Source organism: Sapajus apella, unplaced genomic scaffold (genome assembly GCF_009761245.1).
Source record: "Sapajus apella isolate SASKATOON/1434 unplaced genomic scaffold, GSC_monkey_1.0 scaffold72, whole genome shotgun sequence".
NCBI classification, from domain to species: Eukaryota; Metazoa; Chordata; class Mammalia; order Primates; family Cebidae; genus Sapajus; species Sapajus apella.
The window spans coordinates 6,654,792-6,679,159 of record NW_022437012.1 but is presented as its reverse complement, the minus strand read 5'-3'; the positions used below and the strand labels follow the sequence as shown (position 1 = coordinate 6,679,159).

The 24,368-nt window shown below is 38.2% G+C and overlaps 1 protein-coding gene and 1 long non-coding RNA gene across 2 annotated transcripts in view; one reads left to right on the top strand and one right to left on the bottom strand.

Annotated features, from left to right (window-relative positions):
* Positions 1–24,368, top strand: part of DPP10 (dipeptidyl peptidase like 10) — a 1,433,428-nt gene that overhangs the window by 287,596 nt on the left and 1,121,464 nt on the right. The window lies entirely within an intron of this gene.
* Positions 9,061–23,204, bottom strand: LOC116531790. Its single transcript, XR_004260584.1, has 3 exons — positions 22,989–23,204; positions 18,987–18,991; positions 9,061–9,074 (listed from the first exon to the last, which is right to left on the bottom strand). It is a non-coding gene; the product is annotated as an uncharacterized LOC116531790 (long non-coding RNA).

Below are 24,368 nucleotides of genomic sequence, written 5' to 3'. Positions count from 1 at the left end.
GGAAGAAAACGAATGCTTTGTTCATTGAAGAGGTTCAAATAGGCAAGGATCATCTTCCATGGTTGTAAGTGAAAAAAAAAATCAATATTGATGTGTTTAAGACAGTCTTTTCCATACTTTTTGAAATAATTTTGAGTGTCTCATAAAAGTCAAAGGCTTTATTCTACTAGGAAAAATTTCTAAGACCTTTTACTACAAATAATCTGAAAAATATTAAACCTAGGTATCACTATATGTCTACTGAACCTCCCTGAAATGAAAAACAGTACATGTTAAAAATAAAAATTAAAGTTGATTATTAGAATAAAGTTACTGTTAATAAGAATACAGCTAATCAGAATTTTTAGTTAATTTAAGAAATTAGTTTGTTTTGGTACAAAAAAGCAGGGTACACAGTCACACAGAGACACACACCCGACATCACCCTCCCACACAAAAAAAGACATGGATGGTATATTGATTAATGGATGCCCATTAATATATAACTAATATTTATCTATATCACTGAATAATATATAAAATGAATTGAAGAGAATACCCTGTCTTACAGTATGATCAGGGTCATAATAAATATGTGAGTGAGCAAAATTAACAAACAACTGAAGATGCTACCAGGTTACCAAATAAGTGATATTGATACCTGGTTTTTATACTGGTTTTGAAACACATTAAAAATAGTGTGCTAATATTAGCAAAATTCCTAAAGGAAATGATGGCCTTTTTTAAACAAAAGCACGTAAGACTTTTAGAAATATTATGGTCTTCTCAATCAGTTGGCCTCCCAAATATTTAGGGAAATAAAGTGAAGATATGAATGCTAGTAAACATAAGAATGAAAATTGAAAAGGAAAAAAAAATAAAGAAATTTTTAAAAATAAAATAAATTAGATTTACAGGTAGCCTGCTTAAAATTGCATGTCAAATGTTTGATATAAGAACTAAGCTTTTGGTCATGTGTGACTTGGTGAAAGTTTAATGCCTTCAGTATAAACAGCAAACACTATCCCATGTACAGACGTGAAGTAGGATACATCCTGTGTCAACCACATACTGGGTCATGTGTTTCTTAACTTTTCTACATCTAACCCCAAAACAGTAATGGTAATACCATAGCATGTCTTTTCTTATCCAATAGAACTTTATCAATACACCAAACTGTATACAGGAAACTGGGCTTGGTAAAATATATAGGACAAGAGGGAATGTAGACCACGCTTCAATTATATAGGAGTTTCACCTAGCTGGGCAATCCTTTTTCTTTGGATGTTCTAAGCAGCATCATGCTGTATACAAATAAAACTATGATCCTGATTATGTCCTACTTGGTTAATCTTCCTTGTTCAAAAGGTAGAGTTAAAGTAGATGATCTGTAAGGTCTTTAAAATCATAGTATTTTAGAAGTGTAAGGTTGATCTTCCCTGTTCAAAAGATATTGGGTTAAAGTGGGTAGTTTATAACGTCTCTAAAAATCATAGTATTTTAGAAGTGCAAGGATCCACTATTTGAGGAAGGGTAACTGGTTATTAGCATCATTAACCCCGTTTTGGAGTTGACCCAATATATTTAAGACAGTTGCCTACAAAGGCACAGTATCACATTTCTTCAAATATAAGACATACACAGATGTAAAACAAAGAAACAAAACTGCTACTTGAGAAACAGAGAAGAGTTGTTACAGCGCCATTGCTGCCTATGCGTTTAGAAGTAATCCTTGCAAAGAGGGTTTATCCAATCATCAATACAGTTAATGTTCCCGGCAGAATCACAATTATATCTTAAAATTGTAATGGAAATGTACATTCCTGTTAAGATTTCTTCAAAAAAAATCCATTAAGGGACTACTTTGCAATAAAAGGTGATTGCATATCATGCCACATCCTGTGTCAGATCCTTCAGAGTAGATCTGCTAATTCTCAGAGACTGTTTTGTGATTGATCTGTCTGTCACAAAAGACTCTCAGACATAGAGCATCTATTTGTCAAAAGCATTTTGCTGGTATACGAGAAAAGCTATTTCACTTAATTTTTAGAAATATATAATTGAATCAAAGAAAAACAAAAGAAAGTATACATTTCACCAAATAGGAAATGAAGAGGAAACTCTGATATTGTTCAATATAACATCACTTCTAAAACAGTTGGAAAGATAAATATTTAAAATTTGGGTGACTGAAAAACAGCTTGGCCCTGTAAACCTTTAAAAATAATGTATAAGACTTGTTAGATTGTATTCTTAGAGAATTTTTACTTGATGTTGCTACAGAAAATAAAAATGGTATCCATGTGACGAATGCCATAATCAGCTAAAGAAACAGTTCTTTTCCCCCACCTCCCTTCTCCTGAAGCTATTATTAAATTGATGGTAAATTTTACATAAAATAATAATTTATGATTACAGAAAATAGTAATTGATGATAATGCTGGAAGTAGAAATTCAGGGCTTCAAATTTCATACCCAGTGAACTGCTAAAGACTTTTATAACTACTTATTTGTCCTTCTTCTGTATTTGCAAAGAATCTTATATACATATTTCACATCTCTGATGAGACATATTTTAAGAAACCATTGCTATTTTTTAACAAAGTTTTGATATTTGCTTAGTTGTATTTATTACTATTCTGATTCATAGAGCTAGAATTTGAGAAATGATCTCTTTCTATGTTTCTGGAAAGGCTTGCACCATCTCAGAATAGAATTTTTTTTTTATTTAATAAAATTTAAAAACAAGGACTCCACAGTTCAACATAAAAATGAAAGTTAATGGTTTTCAAATATCACATCTCTCTCTATAATAGATATCATTACCTTTTGATTTCCCTTTGTCATTTGTATAATATATATCTCCAGTCCTACAGCATTCAATATGATAGGAACTAGCCATATGTGGTTGTATATATTTAAATAATTGAAAGTAAGAATGTAGTTCCAGCTGAGGCAGAATTGCTTGATCCTGGAGGCGGAGGTTGTAGTGAGCCGATTTTGTGCCACACCACTCCAGACTGGGCAACAGTGAGAGATTCTGTCTCAAGAAAACCCCCAAAATTTTATTTCCTCAGTTGTACTAGCTGCACTTTCAGTGCCCAGTAGTCACATGTGGCTAGAGGCTATTGTATTGGATAGATGTAGATTGATTCCATCATCATAGGTAGTTAGTTCTAAGGGACTCTTTTTTGACATAAGAACCAATGTTTTTGGTCACAGGTGACTTGGTAAAAGAAGTTCGATGCCTTTAGTAGCAGAAAACAGTACCACAGTTTAGTTAAAAAAATCTATTCAAGGATTCTTGGATGCTATTTAAAATGAACATTAAGGAAAATGATCTGCCTCAGGTTGTAATCAGTAGATGTGTGCTAAATTTGTGAGGTGAGCTAGTCATAGAATTTTACAGCTATAAAGATCCTAGGAGGTAATTTAATTCAACTTGTCTTATTTTACTGTTGTGGAAACTGAGGTGCAGAGAGGCTAAGTGTTCTGTGTAATGTCACTGGGGATTTTGTGACAAAGTTTAACCATCAGTATTTGTAGTGACACATTCACAAATGTTGAAATAAAGAATACAGAATTAATTCTTGAATGAAACCATGCAGTGTTCCCATCTAGCAGATCCAGCCTGGCTTATATGACTCAAGAAGACCAAATTCAAAGTTCTAGTCTGAGATCGGTTGATTTGTTATTTCCATTTAGTAGTTCTTACAGTTCCTATGTTTGGCTGATTCAACCAGGAGTATCCTGTAAATGTGCCATAAAATACTTAACTTAGCTAGAGCAAAACATTTGACTTTTGTGATGTTTTTATTTAGCTACACCTGTTGCTGGTTGAGGTCTGAGCATCTGTAGAGTAAAAGATAATGAAACCTACTAAGTTCCAGCCTAGGCACTCGTTCTTCATTTTTCCTCATTTGGCTTGATACTGAGGTGTCAGGCAATTTTACACTCAAGTCTCACCTTAACATTTACTAGCATTGTGACCTTGCACAAGATCAGACATACCCATTGCTACCTGCCCACTCAGCCCCCTTTCTGTGGCAAGGTGCTCTGCCCTTGCTCCTGCCAAAGTAGAGTGTTCATGCCCACTGCTTTTCCAACTTCTCTAACCAGGACCAAAGTGGTTTGCATGCAGATAGATTCTTGATCTACAGACAACTGATCCACAAGAGGGCCTTTGACATAGGGCATACAGGAATGAGCCAGGTAAACAATATTTTGAAATTTGCAACTAAGGTATTGTAGGGGCCATTTTCCCCTTTGTCTTTTCAAGGTTCACTGAAAATCAAACAACAAAAGATATATTAAAAGGAGAAAAGGGACATAAGTTTGATAATTTGAATGGGGAGCAAAATCACAGAGTAATTATCCCACCACACAATGGGGTACAAATGGTTATATATTTTTCTTCTTAGAAGAAGGAGATGAGGAAGTATAGATCATTTAAAGGTGTTAGCAAATTATTTTTAGGAACTCTCAATGGGCTTGAAGAACATACAATGGACTGGCATAAAGTCTATTGGGCCTGCAGAGCAGACAACTGTTTGTGACAAAATCTGTTGAGTGTGTTGACAGACTCCTTTCATTTGAGATCAGTTAATGAAAACTCAGAGAAGGAACCCAGAGCAATTGTTTTTGTTTGTTTGTTTGTTTGTTTTTGGTAGATCAAGACTTTACACACATCAGGGAACTTAGGAGAACAGCTTCATTCTGTGCTTTGGGAGAGACAGAGATTGAGAGACAGGAAGGGAAAATCAAAGAGAACTTGCAAAAATTCTGAACATTCTGTATGAGGCCCAATTCCATTTTGTCAGAAGTTTGGCTTCCTGATGACTTTCTATTGAGTTTCTGTGAACTCCAGGTCTCTTTAATATAATTTTGTCTTTTTAGTTTTTTTTAGTTAGATAACTTATTAATTTTTCTGTAATTTGGAAATTAAACATTCATATTGAAACAAGAGCTAGTAGTGACAATCTTAATAGTTTATTGCTAAGGTTAAAGGAGGAAATAAAGATGACATCCCCTAGAAATCTGACAATTCTTCTTAAGGTCGTCAGTTATATTTGGAAGGAATGAAGCTAAATAAAACTTATTTTCCTAAAATTATTGGAAACAAAAAAATATTTAGAGTTAAGATAAACATTTGAGTTTTCTGACATCTTCAATTTGTCTTCTGCAATTTCCACCATGCATTACAAACAATGCTCAGGGAATATGAGCTGTGGAAAGAACAATTGTCTGAGTACCAGGAAACCTGGGTTTTAGATCTACTTCCGTGGTAGAAATGACTGGTGCTCACCCATATCTGGTTCTCCTCTACTTTCTGGACACATGAAATATGCATTTCTCGTACCCTTAATCAGGATCATATTACACTTCTGGCAGGTAGACTGGAGCAGAATTTATGCATGTCATTTTTGAGCTGCAGCTATGACTGGCCTGGCAACCCATTAGCATTCTTTGCCTATCACAGTGATTCTGAAAGGCATATGTAGAGATGACGAAGCTGCAAGATGGAAACTCCAAAGCTTTATAAACTCATGTCTTGGAAAAGAGCTGCCCTGGAAAACTACCCAAAATGCAGCAGACTTTGCATTAGCAAGAAACACTTTTAAGGGCTAAGCTACCATTTATTGGAGTTTATAGGTTACACAGAGGAACATTTCCTACCCTGACTACACTGATTTGCAGTGCCTAGATAAAGAAGTCACTGCTTTTTCTTGTGCTCTGACTTCTTCGTGTATGTAAATGAAGAAATTGGACTCCATTGCCTCCAAAGACTCTTTTAGGGTGTGCATTCATTCTATAATCTTCTTAATGCCTGCCCTGCTTAGCTTGCAGATTGCTGAAAGGGTGCTTTGAAACACTCATTGCATGGGCCTTCCCATTGCATCCTTATAAACAAAATATGTTGTCAAAGTTGACAGCTTCCAAAAGAGATCTTGCTATTTCTGAATTAAGCATTTGGAGTGACGTCAATTTTAATTTTTAATCTGGCTATGTGCAAATCTTTATCCTTTTCAGTGGGAAGATTTGAATAAACTTTTCTCCTTGTTTCGCCAGTATTCAAAAGCACAATTTTGAGGGTGAAAAGAAGCATAACTGATTTAGCAAGTCTGTTAGCTCTGCTCTCATTCTTCTTGACCTGCTTCTCTTCATCATTCAATTGTGAACCTTACCTCTCAGTCCTTAGCTAATTTCCTGATTCTGCAGATCAGCCCTGCCCAAAAGTGCCTGCCTCAGAGTCACTGCCATGACTTGCAGGCATACTTCTGTAATAATGCACACATTATTATGGTCTTGATAGAAAAGAATCCGCTAGATCCTTCACACTCAGTATTACATGATATTCACAGATCAAAATATCGCCTTTGAAAGCCCAGCTTAGAAAATAATAGCTGGTTGGTGGGAATATTTTATGATTTGCATCCAGACAACTTAAGACTGTAGTTCTGAATCTGTCACTTCCTTATCTGGGCAACTTTTGGCAAGTTACTCTGTAAACTTCAGCTCCCTTCTTTGTAGAATGAGTTAATAGCAAGTACATTATGGTGTCGTTGAGAAAATAAAACAAGACAGTTTATGTAAAGGACCCAGAATAAGGCTTGGCTCCATAACTAGCGACAAATGCCAGTTTTCTCATTTATGTTATATGAGGGAGGTAAGGGAAGATTATAGGTGGTACTGACCAAGGGAAAGGCCTGGATAGAGGGAATTATAGGAGTAAAGATGTCATAAAGACCCTGAATATGGAGAGGGGAAGCCAAGAAGAAAATTTATAGTTCTCTTCTAAATAAAATGGCAATTCTTATAAATTATCTATTTATAATTTTTCCCTAGACTTAGCACTACACTATTTTATTTATTTATTTATTTTTGAGATGGAATCTTGCTCTGTCACCCAGGCTAGAGTGCAGTGGCGTGATCTCAGCTCACTGCAACCTCTGCCTTCCAGGTTCAAGTGATTCTCCTGCCTCAGCCTCCTGAGTAGCTGGGATTACAGGTGCCTGCCACCACACCCAGATAATTTTTTGTAGTTTTATTAGAGACGGGGTTTCACTGTGTTAGCCAGGGTGGTCTGGATTTCCTGACTTATGAACCGCTCTCCTTGGCCTCCCAAAGTGCTGGGATTATAGGCGTGAGCCACCACACCTGGCCAGCAATACACTACTTTTATCAAGAATGATGATTAAAATGTCTTCCATTGGCCTCGTGCTTTTTACAGATTTTTCTCAGGTGAGTTTTGGGTAGAGGAGATCTGAGGAGTAGATATTGAAAATATCATTCTTTTTTAAAGAGGAGTTCTATAGAATCTAAAGATTTTTTGATTGTTTAATAGTATCCAAACCATTAGAGAAACTCAGGTCTTAACCAGTCAGTAGACTATTCCCACCTGTAAAGCCCTCTTTTCATTAGGTACGATGTTGTGTTGGCCATCAGGTACACAGAGATTAACAAGACAGTTCCTGCCCTCAAGGGGATGAAAATTGGGTAAAAAAAAACAACAAAGAAATGACCAATTTCAGTCCAGCTTGTTTTGTTTTTTTTTTTTAATTGCATTTTAGGTTTTGGGGTACATGTGAAGAACGTGCAAGATTGTTGCATAGGTACGCACGTGGCAGTGTGATTTGCTGACTCCCTCCCCTTCACCTATATGTGGCATTTCTCCCCAGGCTATCTCTCCCAACTCCCCACCCTCCGCTGTCCCTCCCCTATTTCCTCCCAACAGACCCCAGCGTGTAGTGCTCCTCTCCGTGTCCATGTGTTCTCATTGTTTAACACCCGCCTATGAGTGAGCTTGTTAAACACTATAGTGAAGATAAGCAAAGTTGTCAGTGGAACTCAGACATGGGCACTTAAGCTATCAAGGGTGGGATTATTCCTGTGCACATTCATGAGATGGAGGTGGGAAGTCAGACAAGTCTTTCTGGAGGAGACATTCCCTAACCCTGTCCAATTAGTTTAGTATTAGCTGGTTTCTCACATTTGGGTGGGGTTTATGATCATCAAACCTCCTAGCCTCCATTAGGAAAGGTATGAACAGTAGAGATAATCAGTCTATGCTTCTAAGCTTGATTCCTTTGGACTTGAAGTGCTTTCAGTTTCATGAAAACTCTGTTAAAATACAAATTCCTCATAAATGTTTAGCCTTGTAAGTCAGCACCATATTGAGAATGAATAAGTATTGCTGGATATTCAAAGGAAGAGAGTTAAGAGAAAGGCTCAAGTAAGGAGATGGTAGTCATTGGAAAGATGTACAGCAGTTCCAAAGACAAACTACATTAACTTCTCTTTGTGAACCAAGGTTAGGCAAGACTTCTGTCAATCAGTTCAGGGAATTTTGGGCTGAGTTCAACCCTCACTTCTCTATAATAAAAAGTAAGAAGAATAAAGAGTTCATTAGCTCAGAGAAAGTTAATCAGAAAGGACTGAAGCACACCAATCTATTTTCGTATTTGATAGCAGCCGTCATTGGGGCTTATCGGACAATGATCAGTTCCTTATTGAGCCTAGCAGTGAAGAAGGACCCAATCTTGCTTTATTTCTACCCTCTACTCTCTTTAGTGCTTTCTTTTTTCTTAAACTGCCCTTTCCTTTGTTCAGTTCACCATCTTCTTTGACAAGGAATTTAGAAACCCTCAGAAAGAAAATTTACATTATAGTAAATATTCATGACTTATATGTCATGTCTAAATAAATAAATTGCTAACAGCTAAACTCAACGCAACAATAATGGTAATAATTTGAACACTAGATGTCATAGACTTTAGCCTATAGGTAATTCCCTCCTCTGCACACCCATCTAAAAGGATAGGCCCAACAAAAGTAATGAATCTGGGCATTATAATGGGATCTTGGTCATGAGACATGAGGAAAAGAAAATATATTTTTTAAATGGGTTGATGGATGTCTCTATTTCTACCAAGTCACTGATGTTGGAAGCGAAATAAGAAAAGACAGTTTTTATCTAAGAAATGTGAGCCCCTTTAAATTATCAGGCCCAGAGAGGCATTAAAATGTGACAGCAGTCACATCTTACTTCCCCTCTATGCCAAACGATTACCTCTTGAAGCCTCTTGCTCCACAGACTGTGTATTAACTGATGCCAAGTGGACATAAAAGGCCACACACTGGACACCATAACTCGTAACCTATAGTTCAACAATGTATAATCAATCATTACTCAATGTTATCTCTGTATTGTCCAAAAGATCTCCAGGATGGCTAAATAGTAGAAAGGAGAGCTTTATTGGCAATACCAGTTTGTAAACCAGGAAGAGACAGTCTCTGGCATGTACATAAGGTGCTCTCTTTTCAAAGAAGGAAAAGACAGGATGATTTTTATATCTCACAGGATCTGTATAACACAATAGAGTCATACATACTCAGCAGGTTTGGGGGGAAAGCTATACATATATATGAGGAGAGTCAAGCACATGTACAAGGGGTAAACATATATGTAACACACATCCCATGTTCACTTTGAGGTAGAGTTTGGGGGCTAAAACAAGGTGGAATTTGGCTCTTTACATCAAAGGTGAACTATAGGACGCAAAGGCAGTTTGTGTGCAGCCTCTAAAAGCTGGCTGAACACAAACTGTCTTTGTGTCCTATAGTTAAGGGCAAAAAGGTCTGGATTAAGGTCTGGAGTTGCTTAAAAGTAAAGAATGTTTGTAAGGCCACTCCCCTGTCCAATCAGATTTGCAGTGATCTTGGTTATAAATAAGAGGTAGAAACAAGTGACAGTTTGCCTGATAGCTCTTATTGTAGGAAGTTTAGCAAAACTGTGTGTTTTTTTTTTTGAAGCTGTAGGAATTTAGGAAGCTGTCATGATAGCCGAGCCCTAAACTCTGGGCCCATAAGTAATATTTATTTTCTTAACCTTGGGGCCTGTCTTAGTTGATAAAGGATCATCTATTTTGATTTCTCAGATCACATTTGTAAATCAGTGAAAATTCCTGCCAAACAACTTTGTATCAGCCCACTCTTTGTTCCTTTTTACCTTTGAAAACCTGCTTGTTACAAGCCAAACGCAGCATTTCCCACGGCAACTTGGAAATGTATCCCAGCCAGTTGTCCTCACTTTGGCTCAAGTAAGCTATTCCTTTAAAACCCCACCCCACATTTGGGTGGGATTTATGATCATCACACCTCCTAGCCTCCATTAGCAAAGGTGTGGACAATCAGTCTATGCTTTATAGACACATTATATTTGATACCTTTGCTTCTTTCTTTAGGCTGACATAAGCAATTTCGAACTCCTCTCCATCCACTGCACTATGCATATTCAGACTTTTACCATGTTCTTCCAATTTTGAGTCTGACATGCTTCTTGAATCCATTTTTCACCACTTTCCATCCCCCAGCACCGCTGCTCTGCATCAAGCTGTCTTCTACTCAAATTAGTATAATAGTTCCTTAGATGATCTTCCTACCTTCAGCCTCGGCTCACTTAGATCCATCTTCCCCAAAGGTTTCAGATTTCAAAGACAACATCTGATGATGCAAATTCTCCTTCAGTAGCTCCACATCTTTAGAAGATGCTCAGAGCTTCTCCCATTGCATCCAAAGCTTTTCATAGAATGATGATGAAGATGAATAATTTTTACTGAGCATTACTATGTTCCAGACAAACTGCAATAGATCTTTTCATAGACATGACTTCATTTATCAAATAGTCCTCTAGAGTAGATGTGATTATCCTGATTATGTCTCTTTTACAGAAGAAGAAACCATTTTCAGAGTTTATTTGCCAGGCTAATAAGTGTTGGAGAAGAGATTGGTCCAATGCCAGTCATTGAGTCTTCCCGTGAGTATGTGCTCACAACTAGTAACTAGTATATTACACTTCCCCGCATCTTCTAAACTGAAATGACAAGCCAAAAACATTTTAGAGACCCAATGTGTAAGAATAATTGAACGGAGGGATTTCAGTAAAAATTCTTCTATAATTCAGTTGGGAAGAGCTAAACTTGCCAGCCATATGGCTCAGATGAACCAGTGATCTCAAATTGATGTTCAGTGCCCCCTGTCCCCAAGGTAAATAGCAATGAGGAATGGTTTTACTGACTTTCTTCACTTATTGTAAAATTCACACTTTTATTTGTTGTGGAATGACACATTTAACACTTCTTTTCTAGAAGAAACCTAGGTTTCCGAAAAGCCACTGATAAACATTTTAAGTTGGACCTGGTGGCGCTCCACTTACATAGGTAGTTGAATTTCATTATATTCATTTTTGCACTGAAATATTTGTTTCCGTAACTACTGAAAAATTTCACTTTGCTGTTTTTTCTTTAAAAGGTTATTTCAGTTATGGAAAAATAGAAAATAAACCTTCTGAAACCTATATCTGTCAGAAATAATCATGGAAATCACTGGGTATGTCAATAGTAATGTTTTAACATCAACTGAATGCCATTTAAGCAGGACACCTGTGTTTTGAATTGTGCAGAAAAAAGAAAAATTCAAGAATATGCTCAGTTTTTCCTGGAAATATTTCATAAAAAGTTGTACTCAAAGATCAAAGTATTATTAGAATTTTTAATATTAAATTCTAGGAATGGAAATTCTCTTTAACATATATAAATATGGTTTGAATTATGCATAGTCTGTCTTCATGCATGTTTTCAGAAGGACATTATTTCTCAGAGCAGAGGAGGATACACATGGCTCTCTAGGTTTTCTGCATGGAAAAAGAATAAATTCAAATATTTTGATCCCAATTTTTCTATCATCATCCTTTTCATTTCCTTAAAATCTCACTCAGAGAAGCTATTTCTTTTTCACTTCTGATAGCAACAGTGTGCTGTTGGCCTGGTGCTTGATTTGCTGTTGAGCCAGTGGTTTGGGGCTTCTCTGGGGAACAATTATTAAGCAAGAATTCTGGGAGCAGGCGATGGCTGGCAGAGCAATGGAAGTGAGCCTGTGAGGACAGCAGCAGCACACAGAAGCTCAGCGTGCCTCTGGTGACAAGGTCTTCAGAGACTCTTCCTCTAGGCTGGTTTGCAGCTGGGAACATCAATCTCTCTCCTGACCAGGGGCTTATTAACATTCTGAATATCACTTTCAATTAAATTTCTCCAATGCTCATTTAGTTTCTAGTTAATAAAGCAGGACTGGATGTCATGTATGATCCAGAAGGTTGTTTTTAAAGGATAAAAATAAAAGGAACCCTGGGGTAAGTTAAAGTGTCAGGCCTGTTCCTGTGCCAACATGTTGCCCAAACCACTGGGCTCTGTTGGTTTTGCAGACGGACTTGGGGCATTTGTTTTAAGGTACTTTTCCCTAATGGATGATTTCAATCAAATATTCACTCTTAGGAAAATCAACACATTTTTCCCCAATGTCTGCACAAATTCAACAAGCTTTTTCAGTTCAAATTGTTGTGTATTTTGTGTAGTAAAGAGTGCCTGTAAATAGAGAAAAGAAGTGGTTTTTCGCAGATAGAATTTGCCAGCCCCTGAACAGCTTTTTTGAGGTGATAATGCTAATAATGAAAATAATTGCAGTGAGAGTCACTACTTATTCAATGTCTATTATCTGTCTATCACTGCTCAGCACTTCACTTAAAAACCCTCATTTAATTATCACAACAATCCTAAGAGGCTTAATGCCCAACTTTGGATGGGGAAACTGAGACACAGAGATTAATATTCGCATGATCAAAGTGCTCATTTGTGCTAATAGAGAAGTGGCAACTGTGTAAATAATAATCGGCCTTTCATCTTCAGCTTTTCCTTCTTCTCTTCCCCATCTACTTGAAAGTCTTAAAACGGTGTAGAATAGTCTTAGCTTCAAAATAGGTCTTGGTAGACTTCTTGGCTAACAGACCACTAAGGTAGAAGGGCGATAAAGTGGGAGGCAGGCAGGGAGAAGAATCATAGCCTCCTTATTCTATGGGAAGAACCAGGAGTAGAAGATGGATAAAACCAGCACTTTCTGGTACAGATCAAGATGCCCTGCCTACTCCTAACTTGGGACAGTGGAGACTTGTTGAGAGCTCCAAGGTTTCGGAGTCACACCCTAGTCTGGGCCCAACAGTGCCTTTTTCTGGTTGTGTAACCCTGGGAGATTGACATTTTTCTGAGCCTCAGGTGTTTGTAAAGGCATGACTTTCCCACCATCTGGTTAAAAACCTTGACCCTAGGTCACAGGAGTAGGTACATGAACCATGTTGGTCATTCATAGTGTCTGTCCCATTATCTCGAACACATAAATGACTCAGAGATGGACTTTGGACTTCTGTAGGCCAGGTCTGCCCCGAGAAGTGGACTGCATTTGAAGAGGGTTCACTAGATAAGTAAGATTTTTTTTTTTTTTTTTTGAGATGGAGTCTCACTCTGTCGCCAGGCTGAAGTGCGGTGGCACAATCTCGGCTCACTGCAATCTCCACCTGCTGGGTTCTAGCGATTCTGCTGCCTCAGCCTCCTGAGTAGGTGGGACTACAGGCACCTGCCACCATGCCCAGCTAATTCTGTATTTTTAGTAGAGATGGGGTTTCACTATGTTGGCCAGATGGTCTCGATATTCTGACCTTGTGATCCACCCACCTTGGCCTCCCAAAGTGCTGGGATTACAGGTGTGAGCCACCGTTCCCGGCCAATAAGTAAGATTTAAGATTTTGAACCAGCATTTGACCCTGCTCTACAGGATAAAATTACAGAATTGGATTAGATTACATTCTCTCTACCTCCCATGAGCTCTAATAGTCTGTTATTCCATCTGAAGAAAAATACATATATAATGTTTCATTTAGTATAGTTGGATTATGTAAAATTACACATATGGGAGGGCGCTTGAGGCAAAATCTGTTAAGTGGCAGTGAATAACTAAAACAAATGCTTTAAAAGGAGTTTTGCAAAATGACTCTCTGCACTAGAGTTTGGAGGTCTCTTTTGAAATAGGGGTTGAAAACCAACGCACTCACAAGAAATTTTGTAATCTTGATATTTTTCTTTGGTGCATGATTCCAGACCCATAAAAGGAGAGAGGTTTAACAGGGACAGAGTTTATACAATGCTGAGCAACTGTGGTTAGAGTACAAGGGCTTTGTATAGAAATGTGCTAACAAGAAACAATAAGTGGCATTTGAAATAAGAGGTCCAAGGGAGAATAGGAATTCATGAAGAAAAGAATTTCAAAATAAATACTTGCAGAGTACATAATGCATTCAATCAAAAGCAAAACTTTTAATACACATTTTTAGTTGAAGATCAGAAGGTGGCAGCACTGCTTACTGAATAGATTCAGATGAAGCCTCCAAGGAAACCTGGAGACAGTGTAAGCCATTTTGTAGGATGTAAGCACATTTTGTAGGATATAAACATAGCTAAAAATGAAATGACTGTGGCTAACATGCACACCTGAAACCTCTCAGCCTCTTTGGGGTTTTGGCATATCAATTCAGTTATGGGTAGTTTCACTTCCAAGGATGCAATGAACCCAGAAACTTGCCAGAATGAAGAGCAAGCGTCTAAGAAGTTTCCGGCCTTTCACCAAATTTCTTTCCATCTGAAATGAAAAGTAAAAGCCCCAAGTTTGGTTCCCAGAACAGAAACATCAAAGTCACCTCGGAATTTGTCAGAAATACTAGTTTTCCAGCTTCACCTCAGATCTACTAAATCAGAAGTTTTGAGAGTGGGATCCCGACACGTGAATTTTCTAAACTTTCCAGCTTATTCTAATGCTAGCTTACACATGAGAACAATAAGGAGAGGTATAGGGACTACTGTTGTGATCTATGTTTCAAAATGTGGAACACGTCCTCAAACAGTATCTTGCTATAGGAATTACCAACTTTGTGGTCCTATTTTTAGCCTCGGTCATTTTGAACAGAAAGGGTGGATCAACACAGATGACCTGCAAGAAAGGAATTCCTAAAAGATGGACCGGAATAGGCAGTAATTAATGAAAGCACGCACTAGGGGTTTTCCCCACAACGTATTGAATTACTGCCTACTTGTTGCTAGCACATAAATCTTCAGAAAAATAACTTTGTTTTGCAGTCTGTTTTTCTGTCAGACAAATTTACAAGTTATTACTTTAAGCAGAAATAAATAAACCTTTGAAACTTATTTTTAAGCTTTCTCTGAATAAATGCATAATAACAATATAATTCTTTCTTACTGTCCAAACAGAAAAAATAATGCTGGAGGTGTAAAGTTAATTACACTTAAGAAGCGTTAAGACTCTTAGAAGAAGTAATTTTGCCACTTTAATAGGCATTGACTAAAACATAGTTCAGAAAAATTTATTCCTGTTTTATTAATTAATTGTGTGGTTATACAGTGGATAGCAGTAGATAATGGGGCCATCATGTCCATTAAATAAAAGAACAAGACTACAGAGTGCAAGACCACAGACAAACCACCAGAAGTGGTGGCTGGCAATTCTCAGAGGCCTTCAAGAGGGGCAATACTTAAGTGTGGTCACAAATTTCCAAGGTTTTATTTTAATTTGGCAGATCTATAAAGGTCATTTTTGCCTGGCATGCAGAGTTGATCACTTCTTCAGAGATAGTCTTTTTGTAAACAAGCCCACAATAGATTCATATCAATACTATCTACCATGGTTATTTTTGTTTTTGTTTTTTTGAGATGGAGTCTTGCTGTCACCCAGGCTGGAGTGCAGTGACACAATCTCGGCTCACTGCAACCTCCACCTCCCATGGTTCAAGTGATTCTCCTGCCTTAGCCTCCCAAGTAGGTGGGGCTACAAGCATGCACCACCACACCTGGCTAATCTTTGTATTTTTAGTAGAGATGGGGTTTCACCATGTTAGCCAGGCTGGTCTCGCACTCCTGACCAACCTCAGGCAATCCACCTGCCTCGGCCTCCCAAAGTGCTGGGATAACAGATGTGAGCCCCTGGGCTTGGCCCAGCTTTTTTTTTTTTTTTTTTTTTTTTTTTTTAAATTTGCTGTAAGCAACAGAAGTAAAGAGCCAGCTAGAAAGTCTGCTAACCTATCCATACATAGCCTTGGCAAATCTAAATGGAGGATCAAATATAGGTTGGGAACGGGCACGATGAACATAATATCAGATCCCCCCAAAAATTATCTGGGCATCTTAATAGCCTAATTCATTCATCTCCATTGTAGAGTGAGACCTGTCTCTGTATTTAGGTTTGCAAGTCACAGTAACCATTACTGTCGTTACTCTTGGACAGCATGTACTTAGCTTCTCTGACTACTTTGTCCATGTTCTGTACCAAACATCCCCTCTCGCTTGAGGCTTTCTTTTTTGAGATATGTCAATATCATTTATTGAGATTTAGTTGTATGTCATTAAATTTTCAAGAATACCTTGGTCCTGGGCAATATTTTGTCTTTATTGTCCCTGATTAATGGTTCTGTACACTGTACTTCTACTTCTCCTAATACTAATAATGTCATATTTTTCTTTTAATTTGGTTGCAAGGTCTGTCTCAGGAGAGTGGCTGTAAACTCCAGCCCTGCCTGACAGTGCTCTTGGGAAGGTGGCTGTGGGTGTTTACAGTGTGCCTTTTGTGGGATACTTCTTTGTTCTAGTGGAAAACCTAATGCCTACATGTCCAACCTGTGACCAGATATCCCTCTCACAGGAAACTTATTTACACTGCCACCTGCTTGCGTTCTTGTCTGATCTGTGTCCAATTTATTCCTACAAAGACAGCCATTCTCTAGGAGAACTGACTGGGGAATAGTTAGGTTCAGATGTGTTGGTCGGATGAGACACAGTGGAAGTGGCACAACAAAACACATGAAATAGCAGAAGCAGTGTATTACTCATAGGTCCCAGAGAAGAGCAGCACCAATGAGCACTGATGAGAAGGTTGTGGGGGTACCAGGCTCAGCCAGCAGGTGGGCAGCCAGAGAGAGAGAGAGAGAGAGAGAGAGATGGACCTGTGGGTCAAGGCCTTTACTGGGGACCAGGGTATGGCTCAAACAGTTTTCTTTTGGGGATTTCTCATTGGTGGATTTAGAGCAAGCAGACAAGAGTCCCATACATTCATGTTATAACTTATGAGTGATCACCACAGCCTCTGAGCACATTCCATGTGGGGCATGGGACTCAGTGAGGTGAGCCTGGTTGATTGTTATCTATTTCTCCCATGGAAAAGTGGATACTAGGAGGTGATTTTATAGGGAAGACATCACATCTGGATGGAATACAAGAAGAAACTAGGAGGAGAAAGAGAGCTTCTGGTGTGACACTGTTAACCCTATGTGTACTAAAATGAATGCCAAGGCAACATAAAATTATAAGTATTCACTATAAATAGCTATCAGGGGAGCTCCTAGGTGCCAGTGCCTAAGAATATTAGACTTCTTGGTTCTAGACCTCCTGAAGTTGACATTGCAGTTAAGAAAACAGGAAACTAGACACACAACTACAATTTAGTCATGTGGAACATGCAAAGAGAGGAGAAGTTGTGGATGTCAGTGACTAAGAGGGAAAGTGGGCCTTAATTTTGAGGTCAGAGAAAGATTCCTCCAGCTGGTGCCAAACTCCAAACATTAGCAGAAAATAAGAGCTTTTACAGACCAAATGGGTTAGCATGGCTTTAACATACACTGTAGGGGGTTTGGGGGACAAAGTAAAATGGGAAAAGATCACACTAGAGACATAAGCTTGCGTGAGATCAAGAAGGATTTAAATTAGGCTGCCAAAGAGTTATTTATGTTGATGGTAATAGTGAGACAAGTAATAGTTTTGAGCAGAAAAGTGACTAAATAATTCGTATCTTAGAAAACTCATTCTTACTGAGTTTGAAAAAGGGCAGTGTTTGAGGGAAGAATGCCTTGGGTTTTCTTGTTATCTGTTTTTCAACATAGATGGCTAGCAATGGCCAATAGTATACTCTTAACTATATTTCAAGCATTTTACTTGCATGTTCTCATTTAATCTTTATAATTATGCTATAACATAGAATGCACTGGGAATTATCCTAATGGCACAGACAAGAAAAAAATAGCAATAGGGAGTTTACATAACTTGCCCAAGGTCACAATACTGGTATGAGTTAGAGTTGGGATAGAAACTCTATCTGATGCCAGGGTCTATCTATGCTCCATTCCACTCCACCCATCACTGCCTCCAAGCTAGAGAGTAGATTACCTGAATTAGAGAGTTGCATCAGGAGAACAAAGAAGAGGACACACTTGGGGGCTGTCACAGAGTGAGAAATGGGAGGTCTTCACGATTGCTTGGAGCTGGGTGGTGCAAGAAGGGAGCTGGTATGAAAAAGTCTTAAGTTTGGCTCAAGATTACTACTAATTTGCTCCCAACTTCAGTCACTCCCTCTATATCTTTGGACATTCTTTTCACTTATTTCCTGGCCCCATCTCTTTTTCTTCACAGTAGCAATCTCAAAATTCCTCCTTTCTTTTGCAGGCACCATGCTACTCTACCCCTCCTCGGCATCAGTGAGTGATTACACCTTCTAATTGTTTTGGATCTTTGGCTGGGATTGGTGGTGATGTCCTTCTTTGTGCCAGGTCTAAATTAATGAATTGGCTCTTTATCACAACATTTAGAGCATACTATGAAGAGACAGAAATCAATAAAGAACAGGACCTCTTTATTTCCTACTCATAATAATATCAAGTAAGAACATCTATTTCCAGACGTGGTTTTTCACCCTTTTGCTACAGAGAGTTTGTTCTTTTGTTTAAAATGCCTGAGCTGATAAGGTTTCCAGCCTCAGGAGGGATAGATAGAGAGGAAAAAAAAAGTTATTTTCCCAGAAATGGCAGGACCATTCTGATTCCTTCCTTTATATTTTAGATGACTGATAGTGATAACATCTACTAGCAGCTTTTATTTAGATGATTGATAGTGATAACATCTACTAGTAACTTTTATTTTCTCATTTAGGGCTAGAAAGGCTAGCTTTTGCTGTATTCACATGTGATTATTATAAAGTATCAAATATAATGGTACGGAGAAAGATCCAGTTGTTTCTGTTTTCTTCCATAGAAATTACTCATCTAAATAATCTCCTTAGATCAAATGGACAGTGCCTTGTGGTACAGCAGTTTAGGAATATTAGCTTACAAAGTCCATCTCTTCCTAGAGGCAGGAAAGTGAGAACTAAGCTCTGATTTTTTTTATCTTGCCCACATTCCTATCCCAGGGGTCTAGAGAGTAAAACCATAAAATTCTCATCAGATGGGTTTTATTTAACCCTATATATCATGGCTTACTTTCCAATCTGACCATGGCATAAGATTATGAGTTAAGAAAGAAAATAGAAATATTTAACCCCAAAATATATTTCTTTGCCATACCTTGAAATGCACTGCAAAGTCTTTTATGGGAAAAATGCACATTCTATAGAGAATTCCACATCCCTTTATTTTCCTTCCTTCCTTTCCAGATCCAGGAGATAATCAACTAAGAGTGAGACACCCTTTTAGGTCTGATAAGAAACATTTTACAACCTGCACTCTCTCTCTCTTTCTTTCTCTCTCTCTCTCTGAAGTCTGCTATCTGAGAGCTTCCTCTACACAATAAAACTTGTTCTCCACAACCTTAATCTTAACCTGAACATTCCTTTCTATCAATCCCAGGTCTTTATACAAACTCAAACAATTGTCAACCAGAAGATGTTTAAATTTACCTATAGCCTGGAAACCCCTGCTTTGAGATGCCCCGCCTTTCTGAACAAAGCCAGTGTATTTCTTAAGTGTACTTGATGGATGTCTCATGCCTCCCTGAAATATATAAAACCAAGCTTGGACACATGTTCTTAGGAACCCCTAAGGGCTGTGTCATGGGCCCATGGTTACTCATATTTGGCTCAGAATACATTTCTTAAAATATTTTACAGAGTTTGACTATTTTCATTGACAATCACAGAAAAATGTCTGAAATGGTCTCTTAAAATAGTCTGCCTCTCAATTCTTGCTGTTATTTGGAACAGATGGAAATATTAGTCTTTGTGGCATGGCTCGAGTATGAGTTTTCTAGAGCTGCCATAGAAGACTACCACGGACTGGATGAACTGAATAACAGAAATTTATTTTCTCAAGTTCTGGATGTTGGAATTCCAAGATCAAGGTGTTGGCAGGTCTGGTTTCTTCTGAGGCCTCTCTCCTTAGCTCATAGCTGGCGGCCTTCTCCCTTGCGTTCTCTCATGGCCTTTTCTCTATGCACATTCCTGGTATCTCTTCCCTTCTTATATGGGTACTGATCGGATTGCATTAGGGCCCATCTTAATGGCTTCATTATGTTGATCACCTTTCTAAATGCCCCATCTGCAAATACACTTGTATTCTAAAGTACTAGGGCTTAGGGTTTCAACATATAAATTTTAGGGAGACAATTCAAAGCACATAATTGTATTTACTTGCTGTTATTCACAAACAATAGCAACAATAATAAAAGAAAAAGAAGAAAAAAAGCTCTAGCCTAGAAAAAGTATAGAACTGTTATAATAACACCACCCAGTTTGATGACATTTTCAGGCTCAGACACCAGAGAATTTTTACTGCTTGCAAAAAGGCAGGCATGAGTTTCTTCTGTTGGGGCAGCCCTATTTTAGTTTCCTTAAAATAAGCAAGAGCCTCAAAGTTTCAAGACTCTAGAAAATGTAAAATTCTTTCAGATGGTTTTTATTGTCATTTGTTTCTCTGTTTCAAGAGCTAATAAACACACTGTTATTATCACATTAGTTTTATCCCTTTGCTTATGAGATTTTCTTTCTTTTCCTTTTTTCTAATGTCCAAGCAAATCTCCTTTCTATGAGCATAACAAAGGACTTTGCTTATAATCAGGCATCACCCTCAAATATCCCGGCTCTTTCATAATCTTTCATGATCACTTCCAAGATGAACTCTTCAGGCATTTGAGTTACCAGATGTAAAATTTGACTTTCTGAAAAAGAAGCACACAAAACTTGCTTATAAGATGCAGTTTATTAATTATCTTTTTTTATAAATAAAGAAAAAAATAATTGACCAGGGTGATGAATAGGTAACTTTAGGACTCTAAAGTGGGATTTTCTCACTCTTACTTCAACCTTCCCACTACATAGAAACTTCTCCAGATCTACCCGTATACCTATTTCTTCACTACTAGATCTAAGTAGTAGTAGAAGCTACTATTAAGAAGCTACTAAGCTAGTACTTAGCTTCTACTACTACTTAGATGCTAGTAGTGAAGAAATAAATATCCAGGTAGATCTAGAGAAGTTTCTGTGTAGGGGAGGAGTGAAGTGAAAATGAGCCTTGGAAGAAGCATCTAAGTACTTTCCAACTCTTCTTCCTACTTTCACAATCCATGTCCTCCTTCCTCTGGGCCTTTGCATTTCTAACTATCCCCTCTCTAAGCAATGCTGTGCCCCTCCCTCCACTGCTTTCCTCTTCTTTAACCCTGTGCATGCCCATGCCTCCTTCCAGATATATAATATTATGACACATCTACCTACATTAGGGTTCAATTCTGAGTTTCTCAAGTGCAAAACTATGTCACGTCTTTGTGTTTCCACTGCCTGGCTTGATTCCTCACTTATTTTTATTTCTTGATAAGCGTCTGATGAATGAAGGAAGGAATGGATGGATTTATATTAATACAGGGTAAAATATCAGACAGAAGTTGATTAGTCAATTAAACATATTTTAATGGGATGGCAAATAATTGTTTAGAAAAATAAAATTGAATGTTTGATTTCATGACATAGAATCTATAAAATCAGAAAAGTTTATAGTTAATTATCTGGATAATGAATTTTCCAAAAATAGGCAATGTTGATAATTCAGGCAAAGCTTACTCCCCCCCCATCTTCATTTTTCTAAAGCACAAATAGTGGTTCAAATGATTTTCAAAAATGATCCAACTTTCCTCTTGCTGTGGCTATGTTCTATATGGTGCAAAGTGAGAAAATAAAGCCTAAACATTTCATCATAGTTTGTCTAGGTTCGTGATCACCTGGATGTAGTCAGGCCTTAAGAGACTCTCGCAGAATTTTCAGAATTCTACTTAATAATACTAGGCTTGCTAATTATTTAGTTAGTAATTTTTTTAACTGCTAAATATTTTCGGAGCCCTTACTAAATGTAATTGCATCAAAAATTAGGAAGAACATAGAAACGTATAAATGTACCTTCCATAATTGTTGCCACCTACAGTATTAACAAAGACAGTAGACACAAAATTAAAAGAAAACAGTAGAGATAAAATGCTTATGATCTTTCAGAGTTGTTGCTAACTGAAAAAACAAAGGAAATACTTAACATTGGCACGTTTAGTGGTAATTAGGACCTGTTCTTATTGCATGCTGGATATTAGTTGTTATGTGCTTACTCTCAGCTCATTTGAATACAAGCAGACATGTCTCCAAAAGGCAGAATAATCTCAGGAATATGTTGCTGTCTCCCGAGCTAGATAGAAGATCTTGAGCTACATGTAGCCTGAACTGGTGTCTGACTGAAGAATGCTTGCAGGTGCCTCCTCCATCAGTCTGGTCCCAGAAGACATCTTGTGGTTTACTACAAGTTTTTAAGAAAGATGCAGCAGTCTGTGGAAAGGTTAACATTTCTGTAGGAGAGAGAAATCTGCCTGACAGATAAACATCCCTCCAGCCTTTCCCAAGCCCTATTTGTAAAGAAAGCTTGATGGAAAGGGAATTCTGTACAACTTCAAGGAGAAACAGTAGAGCAATAGAATCAATAGGAAGCATCCTCCTAATTCCCATCTCAGGAAATCCAGAGATCAATGTGCTCTTATTTCAGAAGGCTGTCATCCAACAGAGTCACAGGGTGACCTGAAATCACCAAAGCCCTAGAGGATGGTACAGGGCAGTGCAAAAAGCTTGAGGCTAGGAATCAAGTGACATGGGTTCTGTTCTCAGTTCTGTCAAGGACTAGCTATGTGACCTCGGGCAAGCCACATAAGCCTGCTTCCTCAGCTATATGACACAGATTGTTTTGTCTGACAAAGCTTTTACAAGAATGGAAAGATATATAATGCGTAAAAGGACCTGTATTATTCCATTCTTACATTGCTAGGAAGAGCCACCTGAGGCTGGGTAATTTGTAAAGAAAAGAGGTTTAACTGGCTCGCAGTTGTGCAGGCTGTAGAGGAAGTATGGTTGGGAAGTCTTAGGAAACTCACAATCACGGTGGAAAGTGAAGGTGAAGTAGTCATAGTCTTCACATAACCAGAGCAGGAGAGGGAAAGAGAGAAGGGGGAAGTGCTGCACACTTTCAAACAACCAGACCTCGTGAGAACTCACTATCATAAGAACAGCAAAAGGGAAGTCTGCCCCTGTGATTCAATAACCTCCCACCAGGCCCCTCTTCCAAAACATGGGGAGTACAGTTGAATGTGAAATTTGAGTGGGGACACAGAGCCAAACCATGTCAGCACTCAACTCAGTGCTTGGCATATGATAAGAGCCAAGCCACAGCCATAGCTAGATGCCTTTCTCAGGCATGAGCAGGCTGCCTGCCTGGAGAATTTCAGGGAGCCTGAGGGCACTTTATCCATTACTCCTCTCATTGCTATGGGACCTCCCCCATATATATATATATAGTTCTCAGCTGATTGCTTCAATGACTTGATAATGGATAAACTGTTTATTCTACCTCTAGTGGAAGAAATAAAACCTGAGACACAGAGTGGCTCAAAGTGGAGCACTAGCATATGACTGCCTGTGCAAGAATCCCTGCCCGACTCCTGCTCAGCTCTATGAACTTTGGGTGCCTTCATTGTTTTAAGCCTCAGTTTCCTTATCTGTAAAACAAAGGGGCTAGAAATATGGGGTAGAACATTTGAGGTGGACTAAGACAGAAAAGGAGAATAATAACTTCCCACTGACTTGGGGCGCTTTCAGTGGCTGGCTGCTCTGCCCAACAGCCACATACTCATGACTTCTAATGGGGACAGAGACCCTAAAGTGCTTGTGGCAATTGCCCTGCAATCCTTCCACATTTCCGTTCTTCCTCCTCTTCGGTCTTTTATTTCTTCCAGATGTGTGGGGTGCTTAGAGTGCCTTTGTGGAAGCACAGAAGCCCACCAGTGAATGTTTCCCCTATCCCAATACAAAACAGGTTTGTCCTGCAGTTCCCAGAGCCAGAAATAAAGTTTCCCTTTAGCTTATTGCCAGTTTACTTGCCTATTTCATAGGCTGAGGTTTCAGGATCTGAATTTGCTATCAGGATTGAAACATCAAAGTAACTTAATTTTTTGTCAACATTTGCTAAAAGGTTGTCATGCTACAAAACATTTTGTACATGTTAGGAAAATGATAATCAAAATAACGGAATTACAAGGGAGGAGTTTCTTTGAGAGATTTAGGTGCAGGGGATTTCCTAACACCTTTTCAACCCCTTTTCCGCCTATCCATAAGCCCTCTTAGGAATAAGGCAAGCCATCATTTATATATATATATATATA